At 44.9% G+C, this 19447-nt stretch overlaps 1 long non-coding RNA gene across 5 annotated transcripts in view; it reads right to left on the bottom strand.

Annotated features, from left to right (window-relative positions):
- LOC140470637 (uncharacterized) overlaps positions 1 to 19447 on the bottom strand; it is a 32128-nt gene that overhangs the window by 6326 nt on the left and 6355 nt on the right. For 3 of the 5 annotated variants that reach the window (XR_011956572.1, XR_011956576.1, XR_011956573.1), the window contains exons 3-4: positions 17349 to 17437; positions 14821 to 14928 (exon numbers count right to left, since the gene is read on the bottom strand). This is a non-coding gene — a long non-coding RNA (uncharacterized lncRNA). Of the gene's footprint in view, positions 1 to 9035; positions 9181 to 11589; positions 11629 to 14820; positions 14929 to 17348; positions 17438 to 19447 lie in introns of all 5 variants that reach the window. The other 2 variants (XR_011956575.1, XR_011956574.1) reach the window with 2 other exon arrangements.

The raw sequence follows: 19447 nt of genomic DNA, 5'->3' as shown, positions 1-19447 counted from the left end.
GCTCCTCCCACTTACTGTCTACGGTGGGAATGGAGGAGACAGAGCAACTGGAAGGGGGTTAGGGATATAGGGACTGCCTTTCAAAAGGAACTCATCTGTGTTGGTGTTATTAACAAGACTCAATACACAGTCACCAACACAAAGCTGGTGTATGTGAAATTTATCCAGAATATTAACACCCATAACTGGGTGACGCAGACCCCAATGTACAGAGTTAAGTCCGGGATATTAATAACGGCTTTGTGTGTGAGAAATCACGTCTCATGAACTTGATTCAATTTTTTTGAAGTAACAACAAAAAGGATTGATGACGGCAAAGCGGTAGAAATAATCTACATGGACTTCAGTAAGGCATTCAACAAGGTTCCCCATGGGAGACTGGTTAGCAAGGTTAGATCTCATGGAATACAGAGACAACTAGCCATTTGGATACAAAACTTGTTCAAAGGGAGAAGACAGAGGGTGGTGGTGGAAGGTTGCTTTTCAGATTGGAGACCTGTGACCAGTGGGATGTCACAATGTATCGGTGCTGGATCCTGAAATGTTCATAATTTATATAAATGATTTGGATGTGAATATAGGAAGTAATGTTCGTAAGATGACCCCAAAATTGGAGGTGTAGTGGACAGTGAACAGGATTACCTCAGATTATAATGGGATCTTGATCAGATGGTTGAATGTGCTGAGGACTGGCAGATGGAGTTTAATTTAGATAAATGTGAGGTGCTGCATTTTGGAAAAGCAAATATTAGCAGGGTGAATACACTTAATGATAAGGTCCTCGGGATTGCTGCTGAGAAAGAGACTTTGGAGTACAGGTTCATAGCTCCTTGAAATGCAGAATCACAGGTAGATAGGATAGTTAAGAAGGTGTTTAGTATATTTTCCTTTATTGGTCAGAGCACTGAGTATAGGAGGTGGGAAGTCATATTGCGGCTGTACAGGGCCTTGGTTAGGTCATGCTTGGAATATTGCATGCAATTCTGATCTCTTTCCTATCAAAACAATATTGTGAAACTTGAAAGGGGTCAGCAAAGTATTACAAGCATGTTGCTAGGGTTGGAGGATTTGAACCAAAGGGAGCGGATGAATACACTGTTTTCCCTGGAGCGTCAGATGCTGATGGGTGACCTTATAGAGGTTTATCAAATCAGTAGGGGCATGGATAGGGAAAATACACAAGATCTTTTCCCTGCGGTGGGGAGGAGGCATGATGGGGGATGGGAGACAGAGGGGAGACACCGAGAGGGGGAGGGTGATCGTTATTTTGTAGATTACAACACAACCTTGTTCCTGTTCTCTCCCTATCCCCTTCAATCCCTCTGAAGGGCTCAGAACAAGTGTACAGTCCCTGGAAAGTAGAGCTTCAGGGTGATCAAGTGCTGAAGGTCAGCTACCTGACCTGCTGTGCTTTTCCAGCGCCACACTTTAACACAAGCTGGAAGAACAAGAACTCATTTTCTACTTGGACATCCTGAACACCTCTATCAAATTCAATAATTTTAGGCCCTGAACTCTCCAATGTCCTAGCGCCCTAGCCTCTTAACCCACACACCAGTCCTTGTTATCATAGGGCATGCCATTACACACTACCTATGGTTCGCCACTAACAGTCCTCATAAACAGCTATTCACCCTCCCCCAGCCAGTTCGTTATCCACTCCGTTGTCCAACTGCTCCCATCTCTTTCTTTGGACTCTATCCCCACCTATCATGTACTCCTTAACCCCTACCTTCTGCATAAAAAGCGACATTTCTTTTCAGTCACATCGGCTCTGAGGAAGGCTCAGCGAATCCAAAATGTTAATTCTGATTTCTCTTCTCAGATGCTGCCAGACCTGCTGAGCTTTTCCAGTACCTTTTGGTTATTGTGAGATTTACAGCATCCGCAGCTCTTTTGGTTCTAATTTACCAGGAATTTCTAATTCAGGTCTAGCCACCTAAAACCGTGTGTTTATCAACACTCCCAGTCCATACAAACTCAATTTCTCTCCCAATCTCTGCTGTCTCTCTCATTCCCTTCACACTCACGGAGTACACCCGCACCATAGTGACAGTGCACCTGCACAGTTTATGGTCACATGTTGGCCCACTGGACCCACCCCTCATTCACTCCCATTGTCTGGAGGATCACATCAACTCTCCTATTGGTCTGAAGCTGCCATCAATCTCACCGGCCCCATTGTGACACGAGTTGTGCGCTCCTCCCAGGAGTATTGGAGGCTGAAGGGTGACCTTATAGAGGTTTATCAAATCATGAGGGGCATGGATAGGATAAATAGACAAGGTCCTTGCCCTGGGGTGGGGGTGTCCAGAACTAGCGGGCATAGGTTCAATGTGCGAGGGGAAATATATAAAAGGGATCAGAGGGTCAACTTTTTTCACAGCAGGTGGTGTGTGTATGGAATCTTCTGTCAGGGGAAGTGGTGGAAGTTGGTAAAACTAGACCATTTGGCATCTGGATGGGTGTATGTATTGGAAGGGTGTAGTGGGATGTGTGCCAAGTGTTGGCAAATGGGACGAGATTAAGTTCGGATATCTGGTCAGCATGGACTAGTTTGACCAAAAGGGCTGTTTTCATGCTGTATATCTCTATGGCTCTGCACTGGCATGAGCTTCAACATTCAGTGAAAGGGGGCAGTATCACAGAGTAGAGGGACTGGGGGCTATTCAGCCCATTGGGGCTGTACTCTCTCTCTCTGGAGATGGTGCCAGTCTGTCCCAACTCACCTCCCATTTGCCTGTAAGAAATCTGCTCCTAGTTGAAATCACTGCTTAACTTTCTGAGTTCCAAGGAGAATTATCCGACCTTCTGCTAACTCTCCACATAGAGAAACGTATCTTATTTTAATGTTTCAGTGTTATCGAGATGTACAGCACAGAAACCAACCGTTTGGTCCAACTTGTCCATGCCGATCAGATATTCTAAATTAATCTCGTCCCATTTGACAACACTTGGCCCATAACCTTCTAAACCTTTCCTAATCACTTACCCAATCTTTTAAATGTTGCCTTTTAAATGTTGCAATTGTTCCAGCCACCACACTTTCTCTGGCAGCTCATTCCATACACATAGCACGTTCAGCTTGAAAACAATGCCCCTCAGATCCCTTATAAATTGTTTTCCTCACTCCTTAAGCCTGTGCCCCATAGATTTGGACACACCTAACCTGTTAATAAGATCCTGGTTGATCACCCTATCCATGTCCCTCACAATTGTATCAACCACTGAGGTCATCTGTCAGCATCCGATGCTCCAGGGAAAACAGCCCCAGCCTATTCAGCCCATCCCTATATAGCTGAAACCCTCAACCCTAGTAACATCTTTGCACATCTTTTCTGAACCCTTTCAAGTTTCACAATATCATTCCGATAGCGGGGAAACCAGGACTGAAAGCAAAATTTCAGAAGTGGCTGAATCAATGTGCTGAACAGCCACAAAATGCCGTCACAACTCGTGTACTCAATCCACTAACCAGTAAAGGCAAGGATACTAAACGCCTTCTTCACTACCCTGCCTATCTATGACTCCACTTTCAGGAACTATGAACCTGCACTCCAAGATCTTTGTTCAGCAACGCTCCTCAGGACCTTTCCATTAAGTGTATTAGTCCTGCCCTGATTTGCTTTTCCAAAATGGAGCACCTCACATTTTTCTGAATTAAACTCCATCTGCCACTCCTTAGCCCATTTGTTTGAAGTCCCATTGTAATCTGAGGTAACCTTCTTCCCTGTCCACTGCACCTCCAATTTTGGTATCTATGTAAAGTCACTGACCATGCCTCCTATATTCACATAGAAAACATTTACATAAATGAAGAAAAGCAGTGGACCCAGAAACGATCCTTACAGCATATTGCTCATAGAACATAGAACATTAAAACACAGTACAGGCTCTTCGGCCCTCAATGTCGCGCCGACCTGTCATACCAATCTGAAGCCCATTTAACCAACACTATTCCATGTACGTCCATTTGCTTGTCCAATAACGACTTAAATGTACTTAAAGTTGGTGAATCTACTACCGTTGCAGGCAAAGCATTCCATACACGGACTACTCTCTGAGTAAAGAAATTACCTCTGACATCTGTCCTATATCTATCACCCCTCAATTTAAAGCTATATCTCCTCGTGCTCGCCGTCACCATTCTTGGAAAAAGGCTCTCCCTGTCCACCCTATCTAACCATCTGATTATCTTGTATGTCTCTATTAAGTAACGTATCAACCTTCTTCTCTAACGAAAACAGCCTCAAGTCCCTCAGCCTTTCCTTGTAAGACCTTCCCACCATACCAGGCAACATCCTAGTAAATCTCCTCTGCACCCTTTCAAAGCTTCCACATCCTCCTTATAATGTGGGGAACAGAACTGTACACAATACTCTAAGTGCAGCCTCACTAGAGTTTTGTACAGCTGTAGCATAACATCATGGTTCCGGATTTCGATCCCCCTGTTAATAAAAGCTAAAACCCTGTATGCCTTCTAAACAACCCCGTCAACCTGGTGGCAACTTTCAAGGAAATGTGTACCTGGACACTGAGATCTCTCTGCTCATCTACACTACCAAGAATCATACCATTAGCCCAGTACTTTGCATTCCAGTTACTCTGACCAAAGTGAATCACCTCACACTTGTCCGCATTAAACTCCATTTGCCACCTCTCAGCCCAGTTCTGCAGCTTATCTAAGTCTCTCTGTAACGTACAACGTCCTTCGTCACTATCCACAACTCCACCAACCTTCGTGTTGTCTGCAAATTTACTAATCCATCCTTCTACGCCCTCATCCAGGTAGTTTATGAAAATGACGAACAACAGTGGACCCAACGCCGACCCTTGCGGTACACTACTGGCAACTGGACTCCAGGATGAACGTTTCCCATCAATCACCACTGTCTGCTTTCAGCGAGCCAATTACTGATCCAAACTGCTTTATCTCCCACAATCCCATCCTTCCGCATTTTGTACAATAGTCTACTGTGGGGAACCTTATCGAATGCGTTGCTGAAATCCATATACACCACATCAACCGGTTTACTCTCACCTATCTGTTTGGTCACCTTCTCAAAGAACTCAATAAGGTTTGTGAGGCACGACCTACCCTTCACAAAACCGTGCTGACTATCCCTAATCAAATTATTCTTTTCTGGATCATATCTCTTATAACCTTTTCCAACACTTTACCAACAACTGATGTAAGGCTCACTAGTCTATAATTACCAGGGTTGTCTCTACTCCCCTTCTTGAACAGGGGAACCACATGTGCTATCCTCCAGTCTTCTGGCACTATTCCTGTAGACAATGATGATTTAAAGATCAATGCCAAGGCTCGGCAATCTCTACCTTGGCTTCCCAGAGGATCCTGGGATAAGTTCACTGGGCCAAATGGGTTTTATCTATTTTCACACTCTGCAAGATTTCTAATACCTCTTCCTCATGAGCCTTAATCCCACCTAGTCTAGTAGCCTGTATCTCAGTAATCTCATCAACATTGTCATTTTCTAAAGGGAATACTGTTGAAAAATATTCATTTAGTGCTTCCCCTATCTCCTCTGACTCTACACACAACTCCCCACTACTATCCTTGATTGGCCCTAAACTTATTCGTCATTCTTTAAATACCTATAGAAAGCCTTAGGGTTTACCCTGTTTCTATCCGCCAACAATTTCTCATGTGTCCTCCTGGCACTTCTGAGCTCTTTCTTTAGGACTTTGCTGGCTATTTTGTAACCCTCAAGCGCCCTAACAGACGCTTCACATCTCATCCTAACATAAGCCGCCTTCTTCCTTTTGAAGAGAGATTCCATTTCCTTTGTAAACCACAGCTCCTGCACTCTACAGCTTCCGCCCTGCCTGACAGGTATATACTTATCTCGGACAAATAGGACCTTTTTCTTGATCTTTGAGGGTCCCTATTCTCTGCCTGCTTACTCGTTTATCCTTAGTGTATTTCTGGAATCTCTGGATTCTCTGGGAACCTATTTCCCAAAGCTCTCTCATGTCCCGTTTTTGCTCTCCTGGTTTCCCTCGAGGAGACTCCGACTGCCCCTATACTCCTCCAGGAATTTACACAAACCCAGCTGTCTGCACCTGCCATATTGCTCCTTCATTTTCTTGACGAGACTCTCAATTTCTCTCGACAGGCAGCATTCCCTACACTACCTATTAAGGCCTTAACAGGAACATACTGTCTGTGTACTCTCGTTGTTGCAGGCCTATGGACGCAATGGCAGATGAGGACAAAGAAGCAATCATTCTCAGTAAAGAGGTGGTGTTGGGAAAGATAACAGCCGAAAGGTAGATGGGTCTCCTGGCCGTGATGGAGTGCATCCCAGGGGACGTTAACAGATGGCAGTGGGTAAATAGCAAATGCACTCGTGATAATTCACTAAAATTTGCTGGACTCTGGGACAGCTCTGACAGATTGGCAAGCTACAAATGTGATGCGAATATTTTAAAATGGACCTGTTAGCATAACGTCTTTGGTGGGGAAAATGCCCGATCTCTTAAGGAAGAAATAGTGAGCTATGTGGATAGAAATTATCTCATTGAGCAGACACAGCATCGATTCATGAAAGGTAGACTTCACTAAGATGAGTGGTAGAGCAATGTGTGCCGAGGCCACTGTAAGTCTGCACAGGGATACAGATAGGCTATGTGAGTGGGTAAGGATCTGGCAGATGAAGGACAAGATTGGGAAACGTGAAGTCATCCATTTTGGTCAGACTAACAGCAAACTGATGATGAAATGGTGAAAACTTGCAGCATGCTGCTGTGCAGAGGGAGCTGGGTGTCCTTATGCACGAATCACAGCAAGTTGGTTTTCAGGTACAGCAGGTAATTAAGACAGTGAAGGGAATATTGTCCTTCATTGCTAGAGGGATGGTTATGCTGCAGCTGTACAGGGTGCTGGGGAGGCTACACCTGGAGTACTGTGTACAGGTTTGGTCCCCTTACATTCGCAAAGATGTACTGACACAGGAGGGAGTGTAGAGGAGGGTCACTAGTTTCAGTCAGGATTTCAGAGGGTTGGCGTATGCAGAGAGATTGAGGAAACTGGTAGTATGCTCATTGGAATTTCGAAATATGGGAGGTTGGATGGGAAAAAAAATAAAATTATGAACGGAGTAGATAAGATAGAAGCAGGGAGGTGATTTCCGCTAGGGGTCGCTTAAACTAGGGAGCAGAGCATCAAAATAAGGGGGTATCAGATTTAGGACTGAGTTCAGGATGGACTTCTTCAGCTAAATCTGTGAATCTGTGGAATTTGCTGCTGAGTGCAGCAGTTTAGGTTATCGACTTGACTATCGTTAGGTCAAAAGGTAGATTTGTGAACAGGAAAGGAATTAAGGGTTATGGTGAGAGAACAGGAAAGTGGAGCAGAGGCCATGAAAAGATCAGCCCTGACCTTATTAAATGGAAGAGCAGGCTTGAGGGGCCATGTAGCCTACTCCTGCTCCTCTTTCTTATGTTCTTATGTTCCCACTTTCCAGCCTGGGAATAGCAAAGGAATACCTTGTACTGTCAAAATTCGCCTTTGTCCAATTTAGAACACCATTTAGATCTGGTCTATTATTTTCTGTAACTATTTTAAAACTAGTAGAATTATCAAAGAACCCTGACAGCGTGGAAGTAGGCCATTCAGCTCATCACAACCACACGGACCCTCAGAGACTCCTACCTTACCACTGCATTCCCCATGGCTAATCCACCTAGCGTGCACATCCCTGAACAATATGGGCAATTCAGCCTGGAATATCCACACAACCTGCATATCTTTAGATAATGGGAGGAAACCAGAGCAAATAGACGAAACCCACGCAGATAGTAACAACAAGGTGATGATCCCTTTCTTATTTCCCAGTTCCACCAAAATAACTTCACTGGACGTACTCCCAGGAATATCCTCCCTCAGCACAACTGTAATGCTACCTCTAAACAAAAAGGCCACTCCGCCTCCTCTCATGTCCCCCTTCCTATCCTTCCTCTTGCATCGATACCCGGGAACATTACGCTGCCAGTCCTACCCATCTCTGAGTAACGTTTCTGTAATACTCATGATATCCCAGTGCCACATTCAAAACCATACCCTGAGCCCATCTGCTTTCCCTGTCCGGCCTCTTGCATTGAAGTAAATGCAGTGTAACTTGTCAGTTCCACCTGGTTCTGTGCCTTGCCCTTGCCTGTCTTGACTGTCTGACTTCTGAACTGTACCAGCCTCAGACTGACCTCTTTTCTCACCATCTCTTTGGGTTTACCCTCACTGGATTAATGCCACCTGAGTAACACTAGCAAATCTCCCTGCCTGGATATTAGACACTTTCCAATTCAGGTACAATCCATCCTTCTTATGCAGGTCAACTCTACTCCAGAGGAGCTTACAATGATCAAAAGATGTGAATCCTTCTGCCCTACACCAGCTCCTTAGCCAATCATTCATCTCCTCCATCCTGCTATTCCTCGTCTCACAAGCATGTAGCACCAGAAGTAATGCAGATATTATGGTCGAGGACCTACTTTTTTATATTCCAGGCTAATTTGCTATATTCTCTCATCAGGACTTCATCTCTTCCCCTTCCTATGTCATTGGTACCAATGTACAATGACCTCTCACTGGTCATTCTTCCCTTTGAGAATATTCTGCTACCTGTCCGAAACATCCTTGATCCTGGCACCAGGGAGGTACCACCCCATTCTGATGTCTGTCAGCTACAGAAAGGGCAGTCTGTGCCCAACTACAGAGTCCCTTATCATCCTTGAGCGTTTGGAATCTGATATACCTCTCATTATAGTCGAGCCAGTCTCAGTAGCAGTAACTTGGCTGTCAGTGCAAAATTCCCCTGAGAGTCTATGACCACCTACATTATCCATAATAGTATACTTGTTTCAGATGGGGATAGCCACAGGAGACTCCTTCTCTACCTACCTCCCTCTCCTACCTTTCCGAGAGGTAACCCATCTACCTGACTGTATCGGCAGTTTTTCGGCCTGAAACTGCCACCTATCACACATCCTGACTTTTGTAAATTCTTCATTACCATTAAGCACCGCTCCATCTGATCCATGTGATCCAAGAGGATTTGCATCACTTCCTGTAGGCTATCCTCAGGATCATTCAAACTCCCCCTACTCTCCTCCAGGAAGTGCACATCACTGTACGAATGGCCATCTCTGCACCTTAATCTGTAGACCCAGAAAAAGGCAGAGTCTTACAGCTTTACAAAAGACTACTCTCGAATACATTAGTGCCTGTATTTTACATTTAAAACATTCAACCAAAAGATCATAACAGAGGCACTTAAACTAGTAAACACTCACCCTACTGAATGTTGCAGATTTGAAAAAGTAAAACAGAGTAAGATTTACCTTTGAAGAGACTGAAACCCACTGAGCTGATCCCCGGCTGTGAGTCACAGACATACAGCACGGAAACAGACCCTTCAGTCAAACTCGTCCATACCGACCAGTTTTCCGAACCTAATCTCGTCCCATTTGCCAGCACTTGGTCAATATCCCTCTAAACCCTTCCTATTCATATACTCATCCAGATGCCGAATAAATGTTGCAATTGTACCAGCCTTCACAACTCCCTCTGGCAGCTCATTCCATAAACACAACACCGTCGCATGAAAAAGTTGCCCCTTAGGTCCCTTTTATATCTTTTCCCTCACGCTAAATCTATACCCTCTAGTTCTAGACTCCCCCACTCCAGTGAAAATCCCTTGTCTATCTATCTGATCCATGCTCATGATTTTATAAACCTTTGAGATCACTCCTCAGCCTCTGACGCTCCAGGGAAAACAGCCCCAGCCTGTACAGCCTATCCCTATATCTCAAATTCTCCAACCCTAGCAACATCCTTATAAATCTTTTGTGAACCTTTCAAGTTACACAACATCTTTGTGATAGGTGGAGAACAGAATTGCGCACAATATTGCAAGAGTGGCCAAACCAATGTCCTGAACAGCCGCAACATGACCTCCCAACTCTCTTACTCAATACTCTGACTAATCAACGAAATCATACCAAACACCTTCACTATCCTATCTACCTGCACCTCTCCTTTCAAGGAGCTATGAACCTGCACAGCAAGGTCCCTTTGTTCAGCAACACTCCCCAGGACCTGACCATGATGTGTATCAGTCCTACTAAGCTTTGCTTTTCCAAAGTGCAGCACCTCGCACTGATCTGAATTGAACTCCATCTGCCACTCCTCAGCCCATTTGCCCATCTGATCAAAATCCCATTGAAATCTGAGGTAACCTTCTTCACTGTCCACTACACCTCCAATTTTGGTGCCATCTACAAACTTACTAACTATACCTCCTGTGTTCATATCCAAATCATTTATATAAATGATGAGAGGTAGTGGACCCAGCACGATCCTTGTGGCACTCCACTAGTCACAGGCCTCCAATCTGAAAAATAATCATCCATCACCACCACCCTATGTCTTCTGCCTTTGAGCCAGTTCTATATCCAAATGGCTACTTCCGTGAGATCTAACCTTGCTAACCAGTCTCCCATGGGGAACCTTGTCGAACACCTTACTGAAGTCCATATAGATCGCATCTACTACTCTTCTCTCATCAATCCTCTTTGTTACTTCTTAAAAACCAGATCGAGTATGTGACACATGATTTCCCATGCAGAAAGTTATGCTGACTATCCCTAATCAGTCTGTGCTTTTCCAAATACACGCAAATCCTGTCGCTCAGGGCTCCCTCCAACACCTAGTCTAGCACAGCATCTGTAGTTCCTGGGCTTGTCCAAACTGCCTTCGTTAAATAGTAGCACCATATTAACCAACCCGCAGTCTTCTGGCACCTCAGCTGTGACAATCAATAATACAAAAATCTCAGCAAGAGGCCCAGAAATCACTTCCCTCGCTTCCCACAGAATTTTAGGGTACAACTGATCAAAGCCTGGGGATTGATCCACCTTTATGCGTTTCCAGACATCCCGTACTCTGTAGTATGGACATTTTTCAAGATGTCACCATTTATTTCCCCACATTCTACATCTCCCGTGTCCTTCTCCACAGTAAATACTGATGCAAAATATTGCATCTTGATAAAACAAACGAGGGCAGGACTTACACTAATTAAAAGTAAGGCTTTGAGTAGTGATATGGAACAAAGAGACTGAGAGGTACAGGTCTTCTTAGTCTGTGTCACATGTAGACAGGGTGATTAAGAAGGTGGTTAGCACACTTATCTTCATTGCTCAGACCTCTGAGTACCAGAGTTGGGAATTTAGGTTGAGGCTGTACAGGATGCTGGGGAGGCCTCTTCTAGAATACTGTGTCCAGTTCTGGTTGTGCTGTGATAGGAAGGATATTATTAAATTGGAGCGGATTCGGAAGAGACTAACCGGGATGTTGCCATGAATGGAGGGATTGTGTCACAAGGAGAAGCTGGATAGGCTGGGATGCTTTTTCACTACAGCGTAGGAGGTTGAGGGATGACCTTAAAGGATTATAAAACCATGAAGCGTGTAGATAAGGGGGAGGGGGGGATTCAAGACCTGGGTGCATACAATTTGAAAATAGAGGAGAAAGGTTTAAAAAATAAATTGGGGATTTATTTTTACCTTTACATGTGTGAAGTGAACTCCCAGAAAAAGAAGCAGCTGTGAATACAATTACAATGTTTAAAAGACATTTAGACAAGTCCATAAATAGGAAATATTTGGATGAATGTGGACCAAGCGGAGGCAGGTGCGATTAGATTAGTTGGGAATTATGGTCAACACGGACTGGTTTAACCACAGGGTCTGTCTCTGTTCTGTATCATTTTAGGACTCAAACTCTCGCTATCTCTGAATTCCTCCATGCTCACAACTCCCCAGATCACTGTCACCTCATCCAGGCTAAACTCTTCCTTATCTCTAGAAATCCTCTCTCGCCTCAGAACCATCACTATCTCTGGTATCACAAGCATCTCTGTAACATCCTCCAATTGCCTCCCATCTCATCACCCACCCTCACGATCTCTAATCTTGACAACCCCCACAAATCTGTCCTTCTCCACAGTAAACACTGATGCCACTCGTTTAGTATCCCCCCCAACAACCCCATCTCCTGTGTCTTCACACATAGGCTGCCTTGCTGATCTTTGAGGTGGCCTATTCTCTCTCTCGTGACCCATTTGCTCTTAATGTATTTGTAAAAACCCTTTCCCTATTCGCCAAAGCGGTGTCCTGTCCCCTTTTTGCCTTACTGATTTAACTCTTAAGTATACTCCTCTTGCCTCTATACTCGAAGGATGTTTGTGATTTTTGGATTGGAGTAAATGCAAAATATTACATCTTGGTAAAACAAACGAAGGCTGGACTTAGACTGATTAAAAGTTGGGCCTCGGATAGTGATATGGAACAAAGAGACCGAGGGGTTCAGATCTTTGAAGTATGTGTCACATGCAGACGGGGTGGTTCAGAAGGGCTTTAGCACATTTGCCTTCATTGCTCAGATCTTTGAATATAGGCGTTGGGACATTATGTTGAGGTTGTACAGGATGTTGGGGAGGCCTCTTCTGGAATACTGTGCCCAATTCTGCTTGTGCTGTTATAGGAAGGATATTATTAAATCGGAGCAGGTTCAGAAGAGATTTACCAGGATGGTGATGGGAACGGAGGGATTGAATTATAAGCAGAGTCTGGATAGGTTGGGTCCTTTTTCACTGGAGCACAGGAGGCTGAGGGGTGAACTTATTAGAGGTTTATAAAATCCTGAAGAGTTTTGGTAATGTGAACAGCAGGTGCCCTTTCCAGGAGGGGGCGCGATTCAAGATTGGGGACATCCTTTTCTCAAATTAAAAAGTAAGGCTTTAAAAAGAAGTTCCGATGTTATTTTTTGTTTTTGCACAAGAGTGGTTCACATGTGGAATAAACTTGCAGAGGACGTGGTAGATGTGAATGCAATTACAATTTCAGGGTGGCACAGTGGCTCAACGGTTAGCACTGCTACCTCTCAGCGCCAGGGACACAGGCTCAATTCCTGTATTGGGTGAATGTCCATGAGGAGTTTGCATATTCTTCCCCATGACAGTGTGGGTTCCTCCAGGTGCTGCCGTTTCCTCCCACAATCCACAGATGTACAGGGTAGGTGACCTGACCGTGCTCAATTGCCCATAGTGTTCAGGAATGATTGGGTTGAGTGAATTAGTCGGGGTAAATGTAGAGCAAAAGGGTAGGGGAATGGGATTCTAATAGGAAAACAACATTTGGACCCGTATATCAACAGGGAATGCTAGGATGGACTTGGACCAAGTGGAGGCAGGTGCGATTAGTTCAGTTCGAATTTATGGTCGACACAGACTGGTTGGACCACAGGGTCTGTGTCGATGCTGTGTAACTTTATGACTCGTTATCTCTGTAAATTCCTCTATGTTTGGAACTCTCCCTATCAGTGCCACCCCATCCAGCCTTACAAATCCTCCACATCTCTATAATTCCACTCCAGCCTCAAAATTCAAAAACCTCTATCACAAATATCTCTATCTCTGTAACATCCTCCATCCTCACAATCCTTTCCAACTTGCATCTCCTCCAGCTTCATTATCCTCCCCATGTCTAATCCCCTCCAGTCTCTCAAAGCTCTGCTATATGTGCCTTTCTTTATTTCCAGCTTTCAGGATGCCCAATGTTTATTTCTCACTTGATGATTGCCCTTTACAATTCCTGCGCTGAGCTTCTGAATTTCCTCTTAAATCTCTGCGTCTCACTTTCCTCCCAAGAAAATCGACCAATCATGTGTCATCTATTCTAGTATCACCGTTTCTGACCTGATGTCCAATGGAGCCTGTCATATTCCTATAATAAACATCTCAGCGGTCTACAGAACAGAAAAACGCTCTGGTGGTCCATCGAATCTGAGAGAAAGAAAACTACGACTGAAAACTACCACCATACTATTATCCTCCTCTATTTTCCAGTACATGTGGAAAAGTGTCATCTATCATGGCATAGCAAGTGCACACTAAATACATCTCAAATGATTTCGGGATTTGTGTCTCCCACCCTCACAGACAGTGAGGTTTAGTGCAAGTGTTGCTCGATGATGACATCACCCACGGGAACACAGAGCAGCTGGGTCTGTGCAAACCAGAGTTTGCCCACACATTGGGAAGGATGGCAGGGTCCCTGAGAGGGGGCACAGGAGAGTTACCAGGATGGTTCAAGGAATGGGGGATTTTAGTTGCAGGGACATGGGTGTTGTTAATACATATCAAGAATATCCATCTACAATAGATGGACTCTTGTTCTCAACCTCTCCCCTTGCCTGGGCTGTGGTAACCTTCAGGTTAAACCACCACCAGACATCTCTCCCTAATGAGAGAGCAGCCCTATGGTCTGGTAGGACAATGCTGACTTTACCTTTTACACAGTGATGCCACTGTGCATCGGGGGTGGAGAGAGGGAATGCTGAAGGTGGTGGATGGGACACCACTCAGGCACAGTGCTTTGTCCTGGAGGATGTTTGCTTTCTTTAATACTGTTGAGGGCTGCACTGATGAAGGCAAGTGGAGAATGTTCCAACACGATCCTGATGTGTACCTTATAGAGAGCAAACAGACACTGGGGAATCAGGGGTTTGGGGAAACTGAGGTGTTCTCGTTGTAGCAAAGGAAATTGAGGGGAGCTGAGAGACAAGTGCTTACAAAACATATACAACAGGATGTTAAACCTTGCACTCATCAACTCATCATAAAAGGATTACTGGACACATATTTAAGATTTTGGGGAGATCTATTGACAGGACGGTTTGATTCAAAGGAGAATTTTTATGCAGAAAATGGAATTGAGCTGGAACAAAATACTCACACACAGTGCAAATATCCAGGTCCTGAGGTCCTGATGAATGGAGTAATTCAATCAGAGTTTGGCATTACAGTTACTGAGATTGCCATCTGAATATCCACCTGTAGTATCCTGTAATACAAATTTATAAAATCTGTCACTGTCAGTTCAGGTTAGAAACTCACACCATCCCCTCCTCCTGGTCCAGGATGACTGTACATATTACCCCTTGTGGAGGTCAGTAGTCAGTTCAGGGGGAAATCTGTGTGGGTTTCTATGATTTTCCAACTTGGGACTTCATGTGACTGAACAGGGCAGATCTTTGACACATGGGACAGAATGTTCCAAGAGTCAGTGAGATTTGGAGAGCAGGATTTCCTTCCTTTTCTTTCCTTCCGTTCTGCCGCTGTGCCTCATCAATAAGACATGGGGGGGGGGGGTGAAAGGCTCATGCAGCTCGATGGGCAAGTTGTCTCCATTCTGACCAAAGGGCAGCAAGATCCTCCCAGTCATTCCAAAGAGTCTCTCTGAAAAGACAGCAACTCAGCATGCTTCCCACTGCCTGGTGCTCCCTGGAAAGATTTAGAAGAATGAGGGGGGAGTCTCCTAGAAAATGTAGAACAGTAAAATTCCAAAAGGATTATAAACAGTTTACAGAGATGGATTCGGAGAAGTGGACAAGTTGGTAAATGGAGCATAACTTGGGATAATGTGAAGTTGTTCATTTTGGAGGAGGTAATAAAAGAACAGAGGACTATTTAAATGGTGGAAACTGTAGAAAGCTGCAACACAAAAGGGACCCAGGGGGTAACTGTGCAGGAAACACAGAAAGCTAGCACACAGTTACAACAGGTCATCAGGAAGGGGAATGGAATATTATTCCTGATTTCAGGGGATTTGCAGTATAAGAGTTTGGAGTATATACCTGAGAGCCACTTTATATATGCGAGTGAGACCACATATGGAGTAATGAGAGAAATTTTGGTCCCTTTATTTAAGGAAATACATCACTTCATCGGAAGCATTCAGAGAAGATTTACTGGGATGATCCCTGGTTTGCAGGGACTATCTTTTAAGAAAAGGCTGAAGAAGTTGGGACTGGACTCATTGGATTTGGGGGAGAATGAGAGGCGATCTTATTGAAACATAGGCTTATTAAGGGGTATGTCAGGGTAAATACTGAGAGGATGTGTCCCATCATGAGGGATCCTAGAACCAGATTCTGGGTCAGTTGCAGAATCAAGGGTTCTGTTTTAGATTTGTCAACTTTAATGCAACACAGACATGGGTAAGGGGTTTCAGTAGCAATGGAGCTGGGGTGAGGTGGAGAAAAGCAACATTTTAGAGATTGGAATTCCAGGTGTTTGCAATTGTGTAGATGTCTGATCAGAAGGTTACCTTGGGGTCAGAACATGAGAGCAATATTGTTAAGTTCTGCCTCAGGCATTTCCCAGTAAGAGGGAGGGGCTGAGCAGTAAGGGAAAGTAATTTGTAATAGCAACTGAAGGCAATGGGTTTAACCATTGCAGTGTTTCAGTGGAGGAAATTGCAGCCAATCGAGTGGTAAGCAGTTTGATGAATGAGTAACAGTGGAGCAATAGAGAGGGATGATCGGGAGAGAGAGCTGGGCATCGTCAGTGTACATGGGAAACCGATACGATGTCACCTCCTGGCAGTGTGTAGGTGAGATACAGGAGGGGACAAAGATAGATCCTGGATGGACACCACATATGAGGAATTCAGAAAGGAACGGGAGAGTGGAGATGGAGCAGGATTTTCCAACAACCTTGAGGTCAAGTATTAGTTCTTAGCAGAATTGGAAAGAAGGACATAACCAGAAAAGACAGACAGAACAACGAAAAATATTTGTGAATTGGGGAGGGGGAGTGATGAGGAGGGGCCCGACTCCAAAACTGCTATTTCTACATCAGTGACATCACCCAACTCCACCCTAGTCTCAGCTCATTTACTGAAATACTCGTCCATCCCTGTGTTATCTCCAGACTACGTTATCCAAACACAGTCCTGGCCAGCCTCCCACATTCAACTTACATATAATCCCAAGAGTATCGAAAACCCTCCTGCCCGAGTGCTCACTTGCACCAAAACTTGTTGATTCATCAAAAGGCTCCTTCCAAGCAACAATTTAAAATTCTCTCCCTTGATGTAATTCCTGGCTGTGAACATCCCTGTCTCCCTGAACCACACAACCTGAGAGACCTCGACAACTCATTTTCTTTCAGACTCCCAAAGGTGCATTTATGTATTGCTTCACCAGTCTGGCTGTTTCGACACGGTCAAGGGAACAAAGTCTGGAATTCGCACCCTGACCCTCTCAGACTTGCTTTCCTCCTTTAATGTATTCCTGAAAACCTGCTTATTTGGCAATACTTTTGATCACCTGACCTAATATCCCCATCTGTGGCCTTATGTCAGAAATTCTCAATTTCTGTGAAATTATAAAAATGATAAAAACACAAACCGTTGTTGATTTGCACACACATTGTCAACTCTTCACTGTCACTGAGTGAATAATCTGTAACATCTCTTACCCAAGTCACCACACCAACTGCAGCTGTACAAGGAAGTCAAACATCACCCTCTCCACAGGCAATGGGGCTTTGGCATTAATCACTGGTGTCTGTGGAGAGAGAAACACATAGTTGATATTTCAGGGAGTGCTAAATGCATTACAGGAAGTGAGAATGTTGCAGAATTTGATGGTCAGAAATGGAAGGAAAATGCACTCTTTTGTTGAAAAAAAGATTTATTCACTGGCAAAGATACTGTGGAAAATTTAGTCCGTTGAGAGAGCAGCACATTGTCAGGGGTTGGGCAGCAGAGGAAAATTAACTTACAAAAGGTCTGTGAGAGTAACAGTAAAACACTAAACAAGCCAAACAGCCTGTGCCCAAAGACTTTAACTCCCCTTCCCGCTCCACCAAAGATATGCAGGTCCTGGGCCACCTCCACCGCCAAATCCCAGGCATCTGATGCCTGGACGAAGAACGCCTCATCATCTGTGTTCAGATCCTCCAATCACATGGGATCAATGTGGATTTCACCAGTTTCCTCATTTCCACTCCACCCACCTTATCCCAGATCCAGCCTTCCAACTCGGCACTGCCCTTTTGACCTGACCTACGTTTCCATCTTCCTTCCCACCAATCAGCTGCTGCCTGACCTGCTGTGCTTTTCTAGCATCACACTCTTTGACATTGAAAACATCCTGACTCTGACACTGTGTAAATCCTGCCCTATCACTCCCTGCCAAGGAAGGCTGTGCATGCGTCCCCCTACAGCTTGCCCCTCTCAAAGTTGGCAGCCACACACATGTCCCGTGGATCACTGCCCCCAATAAAGATGGCGGCGATCACTCACACCTTTCACCATTTGAAGCATTTTCCCGTTTGCCACAAACACAGGCCTGGGATTTTCAAATTTGTGTTTTCCGATGTGCACTAAGTTCTGTAAAACGTCTCAGCCCGTTCCATTAAAATTTCCTTCTCTTCCTGATCAATATGTCTTTCCTTAACCATGCCCTGCACCTTCACACATTTCCAATGCCTTGATCACAACATCACAGTGCTGCCAGTGAAGCTTATCACGTGGTATCACTTTATTCCTGATGAAGGGCTTTTGCCCGAAACGTCGATTTTGCTGCTCCTTGGATGCTGCCTGAACTGCTGTGCTCTTCCAGCACCACTAATCGAGAGGCTTATCACGTGGTTGAGTGTAGCCACGCCCCTCATTCACTCAGACCAACCGGCACTACCTTGTCTTTCAGCCCCGTCCCCATCCTTTTATTGGTCCTGCACTGAGATCAATCACCAGAGGCCCTTTGTGGGCTGGAGCATGCTCAGTGCTTCCTGCTTTTGCTGCTGTTTATCAGGTATAAGAGAGAGAGTGTTCATTCCTGTTTCTCCTAATGTCAGACATTAACAACAACGACCTGCATTGTATGGAGCCTTTCACACTGACAAATCTCCTAAAGTGCTTCACGAATGCTGGAAATGTTGATTAAAGAGAACAACTTTAAGATACATCTTTGAGGAGTATAGAGGGGGTTGGGAAGGATATTTAAGAGATTTTTAGATCAGACAAACCGTCTAAAGAGCAACCCACCCAGACCAATTCCCCTACATCTAACACGACGGGCAATTTAGCATGGCCAATTCACCTAACCTGTACATTTTTGGACTGTGGGAGGAAACCGGAGCACCCGGAGGAAACCCACGCAGACACTGGGAGAATGTGCAAACTCGACACAGACAGTTGCCTGAGGTGGGAATAGAACCCGGGTATCTGGCGCTGTGAGGCAGCAGTGCTAACCACAATGCCACCGTGCCGCCCATCTACAACTCTGTCCTCTGCAGCTCCAATCATGGAGTGATGTCTGTGGAGAACAGCTTACGACGGAGACAGTTAGTGGCTAACCGTAGTTTAGCAACCCCATGTCCTAGCCCCCCTACCCCACACACCAGTCCTTGTTCTCACAGCCTGTCATTACACACTACCTATGGTTAGCCACTAACAGCTAGTAGCCCTCCCCCAGCTAGATCGTTATCCACTCCTTTATCCAACCCTTCTTCTCGCTCTATTCCTACCTATCCTTTAATCCTTACATCCTCCCCTAAACCCTTCCCTCTGC

This window comes from Chiloscyllium punctatum, chromosome 52, assembly GCF_047496795.1.
Source record: "Chiloscyllium punctatum isolate Juve2018m chromosome 52, sChiPun1.3, whole genome shotgun sequence".
NCBI lineage: Eukaryota > Metazoa > Chordata > Chondrichthyes > Orectolobiformes > Hemiscylliidae > Chiloscyllium > Chiloscyllium punctatum.
Note: the sequence above shows the minus strand (reverse complement) of the source record. Positions and strands in the feature narration are given on the sequence as shown.